Source organism: Doryrhamphus excisus, linkage group LG20, assembly GCF_037039965.1.
Source record: "Doryrhamphus excisus strain RoL-2023G ecotype Guam linkage group LG20, RoL_Dexc_Guam_v1.1, whole genome shotgun sequence".
In the NCBI taxonomy this organism is placed as follows: domain Eukaryota; kingdom Metazoa; phylum Chordata; class Actinopteri; order Syngnathiformes; family Syngnathidae; genus Doryrhamphus; species Doryrhamphus excisus.
The window spans coordinates 396,263-413,507 of NC_136376.1; the positions used below are offsets into that span (position 1 = coordinate 396,263).

General features: G+C 49.1%; 1 protein-coding gene across 2 annotated transcripts in view; it reads right to left on the reverse strand.

Annotated features, from left to right (window-relative positions):
* LOC131107862 (protocadherin-15) overlaps positions 1-17,245 on the reverse strand; it is a 104,806-nt gene that overhangs the window by 80,648 nt on the left and 6,913 nt on the right. Inside the window, exon 1 of one of the 2 annotated variants that reach the window (XM_078799313.1) lies at positions 3,512-3,683. The exons of the other annotated variant lie outside the window; for it this stretch is intronic. The gene's annotated coding sequence lies outside the window, so the exon portion shown is untranslated. Of the gene's footprint in view, positions 1-3,511; positions 3,684-17,245 lie in introns of those variants that run through there. 2 annotated transcript variants of the gene reach the window in all.

Below are 17,245 nucleotides of genomic sequence, written 5' to 3' on the forward strand. Positions count from 1 at the left end.
AATGGCAAGCACTCCGGGGAATGTCACCGTATCCTTTGGGATCGCCAAGTGTATCGCAGCCTTAAACCCTGCGACCGTTCATGACGACGCATCTTCTGTTTGAGGTTGGAGGTCCACAGTGGAACGTTGGTTAGCATCATGAATCCCTCCTTCATCGTGTCATTGTTTTATGACATATGACGTGTTTTATGTCATTGCTTTATGTCACACTATCATTGTCAAACTATAAAAGCATGTTTGCATCACTGTGTTAGTTAGCTAGTTAGCTAACCGCTGACAACTTCACAGGACTTCCGCTTCCTGTTCCTGTGGACTGGCAAGTTAATAGGACGCTAACGAGGACTTTTTGTGATGAAAGACATTAAGAAGACACTTGGACTCACACAGCGTATCAATCACGTCCCGTTTTGCATGCTAACAAAATATGAGCATACATTTGCCACTCTAACCGGGGCGTCCGCTAACCGAGGTGTCATTGAATTTAATGTACAACATTTATTTACACACAGGCTCCTGATTAACCCCGAGTTAATCGGGAAATAATAAAGCACTCCCTCTGGTTGATGAGTTAATCAGAGTTAATCAGGATATAATAAAGCACTCCCTCTGGTTGATGAGTTAATCAGAGTTAGTCAGGATATAATAAAGCACCCCCTCTGGTTGATGAGTTAATCAGAGTTAGTCAGGATATAATAAAGCACCCCCTCTGGTTGATGAGTTAATCAGAGTTAGTCAGGATATAATAAAGCACCCCCTCTGGTTGATGAGTTAATCAGAGTTAGTCAGGATATAATAAAGCACCCCCTCTGGTTGATGAGTTAATCAAAGTTAGTCAGGATATAAAAAAGCACCCCCTCTGGTTGATGAGTTAATCAGAGTTAGTCAGGATATAAAAAAGCACCCCCTCTGGTTGATGAGTTAATCAGAGTTAGCCAGGACATAATAAAGCACCCCCTCTGGTTGATGAGTTAATCAGAGTTAGCCAGGACATAATAAAGCACCCCCTCTGGTGGACTTGGGACAGGTAGTACCTTGAACGCTAGCCACCATCATGCACTACAAACACGTTTGATTCCCCAGCTGGGGTCATAAACATGATCTGAAAACTACCCTAAACGTAGGAAATTAATTTGACATTTAATGCAAGACTGTGAAGGGAAAACTGGTATTAAAAGCCGCAGCTGACACTTTTAGACGTGAAATATCCTGGATGTTGGTGTCATAAGAAGCTCCGACGGCTGGAGGGATGCGCCGAGACTTGGTTTGATCCCAAAACTAGAATAATTGGTTGGTAAATCATCAATTGCAAAGGCTTCCGCTTTATGAAAACATACGGCGTGTTACACAAAGGCGTGTGTGGAGCCTTTCTATGGGATACGACGCATGCTAATTAGCAAACGGTAGCATCTGTTTCCAAGCTGGTGCTCCTGATCCAAGCCACAACAAACTGTGGGCAAAGCAAGGCATGCGTGGGAAGTGTGTGAACGTGAACGTGAACATATGAACGTATGCTAGCAAGGCCAATTCACGTTGATTGGCAGATGTGACTTGGAGAAACATGCTAACTAGCAAGCGCAGGAAACCACGGTTACAGACAGGAAACGTATTAAAAGAAGATCATTTCCTTCAAAAGCAACACAACCAATGTTGTAATCATAGCAAGAAGCTCAGCCAGCTTTAGTGGTGGATTGAACGAGTGGATTGTCAAGTACAGCTAGCGTAACAAACCGGACTTTAGCAACATTTTACAGCGCACGCAGAGCCAGTAAAGCTGCTTTAGGCTTCCAATTATTCTATATGCTATTCTATAACCGTCCAATATTAAGTGGGTGCACCGTGATGACCAGACCATGATGAGGGAACCCAGACATGGATGAAGTGTGGGTGGCCAAGCTGCTTGCATCCACGAGCAACAATTGAGAGAAGTTGGAGTTGTTTTTCAAGTGAGCAGACAAGAGATGTGATCATGAAAAAAACATCAGCACGCACTCGCCAAAGGTCTTGAACGTCCTGTTTCCTGACTTGGGAGTGATTCCCCGACGTTAATGTCAAGCGGGGGGGACAACCTCACAGGAAAGTGGCAAGCTTGGTCTGAACTGGAGCCAAAAGGAATAACAAGGTTAGGACATGAAAGACGTCTGCAAGCCCGAGGCTGACACGGTCTGATCTGAAGCCGTGGCGTTTCAGGCTCAGACCCCAACGACAGAGATTGTTTGGGAGTTCAGGGATGCTCCTCGACTTGGAAATGCAACCCAGAAGGGCAAAGAGGCGTCCTCTCCTGCTGTGGCGCCGCCTTCCCCTCCCCTTGGTGGGGGCTTTGGGATGATCAAAGACACGACAAAGCACATTTGTTTTCCAACATGGGAACGACAAGGCAGACGTCACCAAGCACAGAAGAACCACGGCTTCCTCCTCTGATTGGGAGACTCCATGGATGGACCTGCACTAACACGTGTTGGACCACGGGAATCCCAACCTCAGCCGACACCACGGGGACGCCATTCCATGTAACACTTGGCTTCCTTTGACAAGCAAAGTGTAAAGGAAGTTGGCCGCCATCGTCCTTGGCAGCCCCCCCGGATGACCGCGCTCCTCACCCTGCCTCCTGGGCGAGTCCAGCCACCCTACAGAGGAAGGTCATTTCAACTCCTATCTACCATCTCATTCTTCCAGGCGGGAACACAGATGGGGGGGGGCCTTTCCAGCTCAGCTCTCTGCACCACAACAGTCCGCTATTTGGGCATCCCTTTGTGGGATCTTCCCATGCATATGCTAGCTAGCTTAACTGGGTACAGTCACGACCAGTCAAGACCAGTTTTCCCGTGTAAAGTCCACTGGGATGTAATGATGACCCCAGTCAAGGATGAAGTGGTTTCCACTTTCGCTATTCCAGGTATTTAGGAAGTGGAATACTAAGTATTATATCTATGAGAGTAAAGACAGGGTTGAAAGCCACAAGTGTACATGCCCCCCCCCCATTCAACTGGCAGCTGTGAACCTGCACTTCCTGTTTCGTGGCATCTGTTCATGTTATGGAATATTACCTCTTCCACCATGTGGCCGTTTCCTTAAAAAGAGGGGTGGGGGGGTGGGGGGCCGCTCGTTATGTGGCTTGTAATGCAGCATGTCAGGCCGTGACTGCAAGCGAGGTAATTACGTTGGAGGAGGCTTGCACTCGTCAAAGCACAAGTCGCTTTTTATTGGCGTGCAAAGGAGGCACGTAGGAGTAAACTATAAGGAGGCGCAGCTGCTCGCCTGGGAGGCCAAGCCATGGGGGGGCCCGGATGGGGGCACACATGCAGATTAAGAGGCGCATGCTGTCTAGCGGGCTGCAGTCAATGGCATATAATCCCTGATAATCTGGTGTCAATACCGATGCCCTCCCGTCGTGTTGGAGATGGGTGGCAAAGGTGAGGCCACGGTTGAAGGGATAAACGGTCAACACGGCTCATATTCCACAACCGATTCCTTACACGGCACATTAGAGACGAGCCCGAGTGGCGGGTCTTACCATGCTGGGGCTTGGAAGAGACCGGAATCCTGGAGCCAATCAGGGGGGGTCCAGTCCCTTTAGAAAGGCACATCCGTTCCCAGGTAGCACGCCGTCTTTAGCCTTCCCCACGATCCCAGAACGTGGGGCGACCCAAGCAAACGTCTCGCTAGCTCGCTAGCTCTCTGTGGTTATGGCGTGCAAAGCAGGTAATCTTATTAGCTCCTTCAGTAAAGGTGAGCCGGGCTAAAGCGCTCCAGTCCCTCCCTCATTGAATATGTGCCAGATAGGCACCTTTTTACTCCATGCCTGCTTGCTAAATACAGTAAAGTCTCGTTATATCGATATTCTTGGGAGTCGGAAAAAATACCGATATAACCGGACTATCCATATATCCGATCCTGCGCCGAACTGCATTAAAAGTGGGCAATAATGCACTCGACATTGTTCTATCGTATAGAACTCGACATTGTTCTATCGTATAGAACAATGTCCAGCAGCTTAAATCAATCTTTGCTTAAGGATTTCAATACCAAAAAAGAACACGGCCAACGGCTGCTTCCAGTCAACTTTATGGTTCACAGGTCATGCTCAACCCGCCCCACATAGCTGGCCAAACACATGCCTGCAACAGAACCACGAACGCCAGCATGTACATCTGAAAAACAGTGATTATTGCAAGCCATAAAAAGATATCTGAATACAACACAATTAAATACATGTATTTGTACGCTTGTGTCTTCGTTGGAATAGGTGTGTATGCTATGTCAGTTGGTTCTTCTGTTGCAGGCATGTGTTTGGCCAGCTATGTGGGGCGGGTTGAGCATGACCTGTGAACTTGTTCTTTTCAGGTTAGGGTTAGCTCTGGAGACAGCCGCAGCATTCATCGCTTCCAAAGACACATCGTCTATGTCTCTCCTTTCCTTTCCACGAGTTCAGAAGCTAAGGACAACCAGGATTGGCTGTGGCGAGTGGGAAGCTGCTGCCCACTCAGGTTGAAAGTATTTTAAGCCAGCAGCAGCTTTGCTGTGGGAACCACGCACACCCCCGCCCTGCAAGTCCTCGTTGTCCGGCTCATTCCGACGACTCTGATATGGACTGGACACATTGTTAACGATACGGAGTATTAGCACAATAGGCACTAAAATGGTGGTGTCCGCAGGCTGCGTTCAAGGCCCACTCGAGCCGGGAGAAAGATTGGATTTGGCTTCTTGCAAATGGAAATGCCAAAGGGACTCCGGAGTCGGTGCGTGTCAGGAGACATTCATGGTTTCTGCACTGACAGCTTGTGTGATAATTAGAGGTGGAGGGCCACTTGGTAAGGAGGAAAGAAAGGCGGGTCGAAGAAATGAAGAAAAACCCAACATCGGCGAGGGACTGCGGTGAGTAAACGCTGACAAGAGGTCAAATAAAACACGGAACGAAGGAGCAGAACGTCCAGATAGAGGAGAATATCCTTATCTGCTTTTGGACAATAAACACTGGTCTTTCCAGGAAGTCCTGACAGAATGAATGATGGCCATTATGAATGATTCCCAACATACGGAATACGAGTGGTGTGTCGTATTACTGTCACTAGGTGGCAGTAATGACACATTACCTTACATGATGTTAGCTTAACACCGCATCAAGTCAGGAAGTCAGCCATGTCCCATATGCTCCAATTGCAAAAATAAAGCAAGGCAGCATGCATGTTATATCGAACTTTCATACGTATAATAATCTATATTTTCTGGCCAAATTCACAATATAACAGTATATCACTCAAATCAGCCAAGCTAGCCATGTAGCATAGATAGGCTAGCTAAAATACCACTGAAAGACAGACTGTTCATTCATCCAAATCATCATATGCACACATGTAAGATGAAAAGAAGCTATTATATATATATATATATATATATATATATATATATATATATATATATATATATATATATATATATATATATATAGCGTAACTTGCATTTGCAGAAGTGACATCATCAGGGTGACATCACTCTAAATCTGAGTAAACAAACACTTCCCAAGTAGATGCTGGACTTGGTTTTCATGCAAATAATAGTCATGCCAAGAGGTTGTGTTGCTGCTGGATGTTCATCATGAACTTATATAAACACATCTTATCAAATCTTGTTGCCATGTGCCGAAGTAGAGGCCTGCATCTGGTGGGCTAGAACTAGCACAAGATTAAAAACTCTGTTGGTGACTTTTAAGTCGATGGGCAGTTCCTAAGAAAGTCGCTAAAAGCTGCTAACCCTCTTGATGTTCGATATTTGATGCTATATCCAGATTGGCTATGCAAGTCTCTTCATCAGAACCTTTAAAATCCTTCCTAGTTCTTCATCCTGACATGGACCCGCTGCACACACGCACGTACATAAACAACAAACAAGGCAGAAATGAGTACCCAAGTACCCAGGGTACGCGCTGTTTGCTAATCATGCTGACCAAGTGGCGGGACAGCCTACTTTTGGGGGGGAACGCCTTCAGGCGAATCACATTTACTAAAAAGGGGCCACATTTGGGGAAGGGGGGGTTGTCACTCAGAAAGCCCCGAGGCCATCCGAGCCCTCACTGATGGCTGCAATCAAAATGTTCCTTCGCCGTTTCCCCCCTTTTAGCTTCCTCCGGTCCTCGCTCGCAGGCAGCCTGAGGGATGGCGCCGTTGTGAGCGCAGCTTCTTCTTTCTGGGACCAAAGGTGGCCCAGGAAGCCCTGGGAGTTTATTAGCACCTGGACCACCGCTGGCACAACAAGTGCAGGGGGCTTTCATTTGAAACTGGCTGGAGTAGAAATTCTTGGGAACTCCTTTTGAGGAGCGGTTGGTCTTTCTAAAACATCCATGATGTCACAATCCTGGGTCATCTTCTGAGGAGCTTCTGTGATTTCACGCATGACATTAGTCAAGATGAGTAGATGTTTCAAACACCAGTAGACGTAGAGATGGAGGAGATTCATCTTTATCACCCCCCCCCCCCCGAATGACTGATACCAGTGGTGCCCCAGTCAGGATCTTCCTCAGAAAGTACCAGATGTCTTGTAGGACTTTCCAACCATATGGAGCTTTATCTCCAGCAATCCCTCATCTATGACACAGCTAATGGGTCCCAGACTCAACCGTGATAAGTCATTTCCCTGAAGTAGGAATATTAGGAATAACACCTTCTAAATACACTTCTTGACATTATTAGAGCCCTCTAAACGTGATATAACAACCCTATAGTCACCTTTACGCGATACAGGTCACCAAACATCATATATCTTGGAAAAAGTGATAGCATAAAAGAGGAAAATTGGAGGCGTAATGTGGGGGTGGGGGGGGGGGCCGTGGAATTACATCATCAAATCTGAATTCATCCTGACTGAAAGATCAATGAGTGATATCAGATGGATGAAGAAAGGACGGGATTACGACTTTTCCAACACATGGAGAAGCTGAAGGGGATGCATGTCCAGATGTAACGTTATTAAATCAACCCTTATCCACCCCCCCTCCCCATCGACCCCCGCCTAAATCTACGCCGCCCGCCCTCCTGTTATCGCTTTTGGACAGCGTTACATAGTGTCGGCCATGACAGATAAGAGGATAAAGGGCATAAGGGAGATAAGAGTGTAATAAAAGGAAGGGTGAAACTACTTCACACCTCATTCGTACCCGACTGCCATTGTCTGCCATCTTGTCATCCACAAAGGAAGTCACATGTCCAAACAGGAACTGAACTCTACAAAGGTGAACACTCATGACTAAGCATTTCCAACCTTTTGAGTTGTGTCCCATTCCTCGTTTCGGTGACCTTGGAGTCGGACTACTTCACCTATGGAACGTCCTCTACATCTCCTAGCTGGCAGCATCCTTCTACCATGCGTCTCCTAGCTGGTAGCATCCTTCTACCATGCGTCTCCTAGCTGGTAGCATCCTTCTACCATGTGTCTCCTAGCTGGTAGCATCCTTCTACCATGCGTCTCCTAGCTGGTAGCATCCTTCTACCATGCGTCTCCTAGCTGGTAGCATCCTTCTACCATGCGTCTCCTAGCTGGCAGCATCCTTCTACCATGCGTCTCCTAGCTGGTAGCATCCTTCTACCATGCGTCTGTGGGACAAAGGTGCTGAAAGCAAAGCCCAAAGTGAAGCCTCTTCCTGTCTGTTTGGAGGCATGCCCACGAAAATATATTGATCAGCCACTTGATTCCCATGTCATGTGATTGGTTCATAGATTTATTATCCTCCCAGAAAGTCTTTTTCTGAACCAATCATTTTAATCTCACAAGATCTTGTGAACCAGGCGATATGTTGACGTTCTTTATGGACGTCTACCAGCGGCATTGGTCTCCAGCGGCATTGGTCTCCAGCGGCATTGGTCTCCAGCGGCATTGGCCTCCGACAGCGAATCTTTCACCTTAAAGTGCAAAAGACGTAAAAAGTTGTCCCAGTGCAGATGCTTCATGTGGGAAAATGGCACAAAAAGCCCAAGAAAAAGCAAAGGCTTTGTCTGGCATGTACCGTGAGCTGGCAGCGGCTTCGTGCAACGTTTTCCCTCCAGCGTTGGTGAAATGACGGCCAGAGCGTTGGTGCCGTGACGGCGTGAGCACGGATTAGACGTATTTCCAAACAAAAGCAGAACGCGGCAGGTTGACAGATGCTTTAATCCGCCTCTGGTCACATCACTCGCACACCAACGTGACATGGCGCTCCCGTAATCGCCCGACATCCCGGCCGTTCTGCTCGTAGAGCGTTCGTAGAGCAAGACCTTCACCGCCCATTAGCGTCTTTTACTCCAGTGCTGACAAGAGGATTATTAAGAGCAGCGTTCGGGTTTTTCTGCGCTTCCATTCTGATAGAAATCCCCTGACAAGATAAGAGCAGCTTAATGAAGAGATGAATGAGGTAGAACTAGCGCTGTTGCTCCTCAGGCTTCTCTTGGAGGGAAAGGTGACTCTTCTATACCAGGAATCAACAAAAGGAACGCAAGCAAAGCACTCGAGCAGCCTGAGCAGCAATTTACCTCAATGACATGCAGCCATGACCCTCAGGACCGCTTCCTGTGTGTGTGTTCGCTCTCCATCTGACTAACTCCTCCATACTAACTCCTCCATACTAACTCCTCCATGGCTGCCTGTTAGCTGGACTTGCACCAACGTGTACAATAATACCTTCTTATCACGCCAGTCCATGCAAATACGTTATGGAATATCTGCAGAAGCTTGGTGACAAAACTAAACCTGCAGACGACCTGCACCACAACTTCTTTGCAAGTCAAACGAGTTCGATTCCAAGGGAAAAGATGGACGCCCCTGAATGAATATAAGATCATGAAAGATGATGAAATATAAGATGAGGAAAGACGCCAGCAGCTCGACCTCAGCGCTCCTTTTCACGCCTCCCTTCAGTGGCCAGCACGTCTTCTGCAGGCAGCCGCCGCATGGCCTCCCGGGGCCTCCCGGGGCCTCCCGGGGCCTCCCGGGGCCTCCCGGGGCCTCTTAGGAGCCCCGGCTATTATCAGCTGGGGCTATTCTCTGGGAAATCTCTTTTGGATTCGGGGGGGGAGGATTGGTTGATTTATGGGAAAGATTGATTTGCCTTTTGAACAATTTGTTTTCCTGCAGACTCTTTGGGAAAGATTAATAACATTTCCTGTATGGTATTTATATTTATATTAATATTAATATTTATATTTTATAGTATTCAGTAAAAAGTCCAGCACAGCAACGCTGACGAGCATTTGGCACCAAGCGGATTCCATTTCAGCACCAGCTTCCATGATGGACTCCCAGTTCCCCACCGTGGAGAAAACACTCAGCCTTGTGGGTCTCAGTGCCGCCATCTTTTCAGTGTTGCGGCCCGCCGGCAGACTTTAGAGGCCGCTTGAGGATGTCACTCCCCTAAAATACGAGACCCGGGTGTACACGTGTGCTTTTGGAGATATGAGCCATGCACTCTGCTAATCCATCTCGCACACCGCTCAGAGGCCTGCCGTGATGCTGGTTATTTGAAAACGGCACAGCGGCGTTGGGGGGGCCGGGGTGGCGAACAATTGGGACACGTTTGTAGAAACCAAAGATTTTTACTTGCTATGGGGGTTCCTTTTGTTGTTGGAGGGTTGGAGGTACGCATTAGGAGGTTGGGTTTGGAGGTTAGGGTTGGAAGGTACGCATTAGGAGGTTGGGTTTGGAGGTTAGGGTTGGAAGGTACGCATTAGGAGGTTGGGTTTGGAGGTTAGGGTTGGAAGGTACGCATTAGGAGGTTGGGTTTGGAGGTTAGGGTTGGAAGGTACGCATTAGGAGGTTGGGTTTGGAGGTTAGGGTTGGAAGGTACGCATTAGGAGGTTGGGTTTGGAGGTTAGGGTTGGAAGGTACGCATTAGGAGGTTGGGTTTGGAGGTACGCATCAGGAGGTTGGGTTTGGAGGTTAGGATTGGAAGGTACGCATCAGGAGGTTGGGTTTGGAGATTAGGGTTGGAAGGTACGCATTAGGAGGTTGGGTTTGGAGATTAGGGTTGGAAGGTACGCATTAGGAGGTTGGGTTTGGAGATTAGGGTTGGAAGGTACGCATTAGGAGGTTGGGTTTGGAGATTAGGGTTGGAAGGTACGCATTAGGAGGTTGGGTTTGGAGGTTAGGGTTGGAAGGTACGCATCAGGAGGTTGGGTTTTGAGGTTAGGGTTGGAAGGTACGCATCAGGAGGTTGGGTTTTGAGGTTAGGGTTGGAAGGTACGCATCAGGAGGTTGGGTTTTGAGGTTAGGGTTGGAAGGTACGCATCAGGAGGTTGGGTTTTGAGGTTAGGGTTGGAAGGTACGCATCAGGAGGTTGGGTTTTGAGGTTAGGGTTGGAAGGTACGCATCAGGAGGTTGGGTTTGGAGATTAGGGTTGGAAGGTACGCATCAGGAGGTTGGGTTTGGAGATTAGGGTTGGAAGGTACGCATTAGGAGGTTGGGTTTGGAGGTTAGGGTTGGAAGGTACGCATCAGGGGGTTGGGTTTGGAGGTTAGGGTTGAAAGGTACGCATCAGGAGGTTGGGGTTTGGGTTGGGAGGTGCGGGTTAATTAGGAGGTTAGGCTTTGTGCCGTAAATTTTAGGATGTTAGGATTAGTGTTCGGGAAAGACCGGTGGCCACAGGTCACATGACCAGGGGACACTTCTGAGGAAGACTGCATGTTGACAGTCAATCCATGTAGAACACCATCCAATACGCCGTTAATAAAACGTCTGGATCGCATATGGTTATTTTCTGGAAGTATTCCTGGCAGTGTGTAGTGTGCGTGTAGCTATGGTTACACAAAGTACATTACACCGTAGCTTGACAGCAACGTCTCAGGTCACCGACTATCGAGGGAACGGTCAGGAATGATGTGTGCCCCCTTAAATATTTACTAGGCAGACCCTGGACAAGCAACTTTATGATGGCAAGAGATTTGCTGAAGACTGAGAGCATCAGCACATGTCAGCATGAATCATCTAAGGAACATGAATAAAACATCAACTCTCCCAGGTTCCACCCTGTCCCGTTCACTGTGTCTGCAGGATGTTCCGCTTGCGTCCGACTGGGAGCTCCGCTGTTCGACTCCAGTAATAATAACAATGATATTAGTCATAGAACAAAGCAAGTCCAAGTACGAGAAGGACAAAGCCATTTGCTTCTTTGGGCAGGTGTGGTATCCTTTTACCCTGAAAGTGGTGGCACGGCATAACGCGGCGAGGTTGGAGGTCCTCAATGAAACGTTCCAAACCGACTTCACTTCCTGTAATGGCTAACCACGGCTTGTCGCTAATACTCGTTTTTGCTGACATTGGTGCAATATCCATGATCAATATTGACGCCCCTACTAAGAAAGATTCTGAGTTTACACGTAGACAAGAAAGTCATTTTTCAAATATTTCATAATTAATATTCATAATAATATTCTTGTGTCCATGAGGGCTTAACTTCTTCATGTTTTAAAAAATGACATGCATGCAAAAATGACGTCCTTATCATTGCTATAAACTATTTATCGTTTATTTTTTTTACTGTCAATGCAGATCAGCTAAAAAGAAGTTCATGAATGAAGTGAACAAACTGGGAATGTCCTGGAATGCTAACTGGGACATTTAGCTAGCTGCATAATGCTCACATCCTTTTTACACCAAAGCATCCAATTCCATCTGTGGCTGCGTCCTTTAGCGGCACACGGGGGCGGTTTGCACGCACCCCAGCAGTAGTGCCCCCCCCACTCCAGGCTGCTGTGTTTGTGCGTGAGAGCGAGAGTGACAGAAGTGCTGGTGAAGGCAAATCGCTGCATGCAACTCAACAATGAACGGTAATCCCTACAAAAAATTGGGAGATTATTTTTTCCTCCCAAACAGGCCGGAATCACAGAAGCAAATTGCAGGCATTGCGGACGTCGACGGGTCATCATGCATGAGGCACGATTTACACCGCCATCGATCGGCCGACAAGCACGAATAAAGTTTTGTCAATGAAGTGTTCAGTGAAGATTTGTGAACCACGGGAGAGCAGGTTTTCCCGACTGGAGAGATGAATTAGGCAGACCACCGAGGACCTCGCGGTACCTTACGAGGCCTCAATCCCAGAATCAGCGCCAGGCTTGGTCACGGCCTTGGTGGCTAAATAGGAGCTGATGGAAGGTGGAGGATCGTGACCATAATTCCTGACGTTCTGGTGAGACGATGACAAATATCTAATGACCTTGGCCGTCCTCAGCGTGATGCATTCCCACAATTAGACACCACAATCCCAACCCACCTCCAGATTATCTCCGCAGCATCCAGGCTGCAATTATCAAGCGCTTCTCTCCGTGACCTGCTGAGAGCTGATCTAGTGGCGTGGACGTTAGCCTCGTCAGAGTCGAGCAATTAAGCCTTGCCAGAAGTGGCAGAGACCCGTGGAGAATTAGGTGTTTCTAAGTGCCCCCCCCCCCCAGATTGTGCTAAAAACATCCCTGCCAGCCTTATTGGGGATTTCCAGGTTTCAGCAAATGACTGCAGATTCATTATTGCAAACGTAGAAGACATAAAGATAGCAGAAGTACTCTCACACACGGCATGACCTCGTCATCATGCAGCGTTTCTATTAGCATGCCTGAATATGATAAGCCGAGCGCGGATCCAGATGGGGGAAGCACATTAGCATCTATTCACATAGAATTCTGTGTTTGTGGAAACGCTCTCGCAATATTTTCAATTGTTTTGCATTTCCTTTATTGCTTGACTGCTGTGAATGATGAATAATCAAGACGAGGGCCGGAAGACGGGAGGGGAACCAGTGGGCCTCCTTCCAGGATGCTCTGTTGTCGGGGGTCTAGCCATCATAACGGTTCCGGGTCGTCCTGACGAGACCACGGCCCACGCCCGCCGTGGTCCTCGGGACCCAAGACTCCACAGCCCACGCCCGCCGTGGTCCTCGGGACCCAAGACTCCACGGCCCACGCCCGCCGTGCTCCTCGGGACCCAAGACTCCACGGCCCACGCCCGCCGTGCTCCTCGGGACCCAAGACTCCACGGCCCACGCCCGCCGTGGTCCTCGGGACCCAAGACTCCACGGCCCACGCCCGCCGTGGTCCTCGGGACCCAAGACTCCACGGCCCACGCCCGCCGTGCTCCTCGGGACCCAAGACTCCACGGCCCACGCCCGCCGTGCTCCTCGGGACCCAAGACTCCACGGCCCACGCCCGCCGTGCTCCTCGGGACCCAAGACTCCACAGCCCATGCCCGCTGTGGTCCTCGGGACCCAAGACTCCACAGCCCACGCCCGCTGTGGTCCTCGGGACCCAAGACTCCACAGCCCACGCCCGCTGTGGTCCTCGGGACCCAAGACTCCACGGCCCATGCCCGCCGTGGTCCTCGGGACCCAAGACTCCACGCCATGCTGCACTGCGCTGGATTTTTCCCTGCCAGCTTGAAGGGAGCGGAGCCCTCCGTCATTGTTTTGCACTTCAAAAGGAAGCCAGAGACGGGAGAGGCGAGCCGGCGGAGGAGAGACGTGGAAATATTTAAACACGGGGTGAGGAAGTGGAGCAGGAAGCAAGGAGAAGATCTGTTCTGGACGGAATTAGCAGCATCCTCTTATGTCCGTTCTCCGTGTTGTCACAAGAGCTGCTGATTAGAAAATAGGCGATGTCGGTAGCGGGATGCTAAGGTGGGAGACGACCAGCGGCCAACCCGGTTTGGGGAACCCTTGGGACGGGTGTGATGCATCTCCAACGCCAACTGGGAACTGGGGCGGCCGAAAAGGAGGTCTGACTATCAGATTCCACGATTAGCTGCTCCGTGTTTATGAAGGGAAGCTGATCGGTAAAGTGGGATAAACGTGGGCATAAACGTGGCCAACGTCATCAATGCATCACACGCCAGTCTAAACCCGATGCCGCCTTCGCTGTGCCAGGTACGGCGAGCGGTCCCATTCATGCATCAATGAGCGCATCACACGGGGCGGGGGTGCGCTTGCTAAAAAGTGGCTTTATGGCTTATGGTGCTACATCCATCAAGGGGGGGGGGGGGGCAAGTGTCCTCCCTCCACAAGCAAAATTCAAGTCCGTCGTTCTGCGTGCTAAAACATCACTTCCTGGAAAGTAAAGAGAAAAGGAAGTTGAAGAAAAAAGAACGTCAGCCTTGCACGCCCTCCTAATTACCTGCCTGACATCCCTCAGCCTCGCCATGAGAGGATATTAGCTAATCTACGTGCTATTAAGAAAGATCTGCATAATCACTCTTCAAAAGGCTGCCGTTCATTGAAATGTCTCCCTTTAATTAGCCGCCTTTTTGTTGAGGGCTGCTGTGAAATATCACTAATACGCGTCTTTCATTTGGACTTTTCAGAACGTACAAAAAGTATAGGACGCCTTTTTTACCCATCATTCATTCAAAGCAAGCGGATATTTCAAATGGCGTATTTGAGGGCAAAATGACTTCATAAAACACAGAAAGCTTTTTACAACGTAATACATGAATAATAATAATGCCATTCTTCCTCTGTGTGTCTTACAGCCTTGCTAGGTCGTGTGTTAGCCTTGCTAGTATGTGTCTGCCTCGCTAGGTCGTGTGTCTGCCTCGCTAGGTCGTGTGTTAGCCTCGCTAGGTCGTGTGTTAGCCTCGCTAGTATGCGTGTTAGCCTCGCTAGTATGCGTGTTAGCCTCGCTAGTATGCGTGTTAGCCTCGCTAGGTCGTGTGTTAGCCTCGCTAGGTCGTGTGTTAGCCTCGCTAGGTTGTGTGTTAGCCTCGCTAGGTCGTGTGTTAGCCTCGCTAGGTCGTGTGTTAGCCTCGCTAGTATGCGTGTTAGCCTCGCTAGTATGTGTGTTAGCCTCGCTAGGTCGTGTGTCTGCCTCGCTAGGTCGTGTGTTAGCCTCGCTAGGTCGTGTGTTAGCCTCGCTAGGTCGTGTGTTTGCCTCGCTAGGTCGTGTGTTAGCCTCGCTAGGTCGTGTGTTAGCCTCGCTAGTACGTGTTAGCCTCGCTAGTACGTGTTAGCCTCGCTAGGTCATGTGTTAGCCTCGCTAGGTCGTGTGTTAGCCTCGCTAGGTCGTGTGTTAGCCTCGCTAGGTCGTGTGTTAGCCTCGCTAGGTCGTGTGTTAGCCTCGCTAGGTCATGTGTTAGCCTCGCTAGGTCATGTGTTAGCCTCGCTAGGTGGCGTTTGCTGCGGCCTGAATGTCTTCCATCCTTCTACCCGACGCTGGAAAGAAGGCGGTGATATTTTGTGCATTAGTATGTTCTCTTTGGGTAAATGCTTGCGTATTTGCAGACGAGAAAAGAAGGTGGGGGTTGGGTAAAGCGACAGCGGACCAGGAGCACACAAAGAACCAGTCTAGTCAGCCTGGTGTTGCTGGAATTGCAGGCTGCTGTCGGGTGGGAGTGGAATTGTGAGTGGAATTGTCAAGCCAGTGGCGCCACCATCAACACTGCAGCAAAATAACCTCCAGCATGAAATACACTCGTGATCAAAACCTTCAGCTGCTTGAAAAAGTGAAGAATGTCCACGTGGTCTCCACTGGTGGACCTTAAGGAGCATCTGAGCAGAGAATGAAAATGCAAAAGGAAGAAATGGGAGTTGGAGGAGAAGCGTCAAGTGAAACAGAGAAACTGAGGCTGTTGATGAAAAGTAGAAGATGGCAGCCGTTAAAGGTCACATGTTGCTGAAGATGTGGACTGAATGTGGTTTAGTGTCAGGTGTTCACACTGTCATCATCATCGATAATGAAAGCATACCTTCATGAAAATATGAGTATTTGTCAGATTTGGGATGTAGTAGTAGTAGTAGTAGTAGTAGTAAGTAGTAGATGTTTGAGTCTAAATCGACATTGAAGTGGCTTGAAGAAGTCCACCGCTCCACCGTGTCAAAGTCACCAACAGCCGAGCGGGACGCAGCACGGATCGATGAATTAGTCGTTAGATGGACGCACCATTCACCCCCCCATGCAGGAGTTGTGCATGCAGCCCCCAGTGTGCCCCCGTGGGCCGGAGGTGGCGTCCATGGAAGGACACATGGCCGATTACGAGGAAGCGGCGTGCATGGCGATGGGCGCTAATGGGCAGTAAGAGCCATGCAGGCTACTTAGCTCTCCCACTAAACAGCCGATTCCAAGTCCTAAAGTGCGGATGGCGTCGCTAAATGAGACTGCAGAAAGGGAACGCTGCGATCTTTCCATTTAAGTCGGGATAATTACGGGGGGGGGGGGGGGGGCATTAAACCCCAAAGTCAAAGGAAAAAGAGCAAAGCAATCTATGGAGTTTTATCTTATCTCTCTGGGAGCAGCCATGATCAATGATGGCTGTTTTCCAGCCTGGGGGGTGCTTGAAGGTGAAGGGCTCTCAGCACTCGGGATATGGGCTTGGGGGGTGGCGGTGGGAGGGGGGGAGAACTTTTCATTAGGACCACAACAACAAACATGGCTAGATGGAATTATGATCCCCTCAGCTTTTACAGGCTATTAAAGGGGTGGGAATGGGAACCCCCCCCCCCCTAATTACCACATGATTGATTTGAATTTGGCTGCCTGCATCATTAGGGGGTGCTTGCCTTGAACAGTCACTACGTGTAACCCTGGGGGCGGCAACCCTTCCAGCCATTAAGGAGGCACGCACCACAGCAATCTGTACGTTGGTGAACACCAGACATGCACGGCGCAACTTCGCCAACCGGTCATTGTTTGGTCATGAGGAGTCCAGTTTGAACAAAAGCTAGCAACTAGCACCCCCACTGGGACAAAGACAGTGAATGACTACAGCGGGGTCACTCCCTCTGTTTGCGTTTATTCCGCTATAGAACCAACACGCCCAGGTGGCGAGTGAAGCCTCTTGTCATCCAGCCTGTTTGGAGTTGAATGACTTGACTAATGACTTGACGCCTTTAGGTCAAGGGTGGGTTTTTGTGCTGTTGATGTGAACGTCTCCTCGACGGAGTGGAAGACAACTGCAATGTTGGGATGCTGACGGAGGGAACGTCGTGAAAGCACCAGGAATAAAAATATCATAAAGATGCAAAGAAAGCGGGAAAGCGTCTCCTTCATCTCAGGGAAGTAAGAAAGTGATTTTGCGTGCTGACGCCCTGCTGGGAAGGTAATGGAGCTCCACGGCTATCAAGTGAAATTGCTACCTCTCGTGCGCAGTAAAAACATTATTGACTAGTTTTTATCCGTCCTGTGCCAAAGATGAGGCAGAGCGGTCCGAGGCGTTCCAAGGTTCTTTACACAAGAGGTCAGGGAAATCCTGGCAGAGCAGAGAGTAAAAAAAAAAAAAAAAAAAAAAAACCTTCCCATTTAATTGAGCTTCT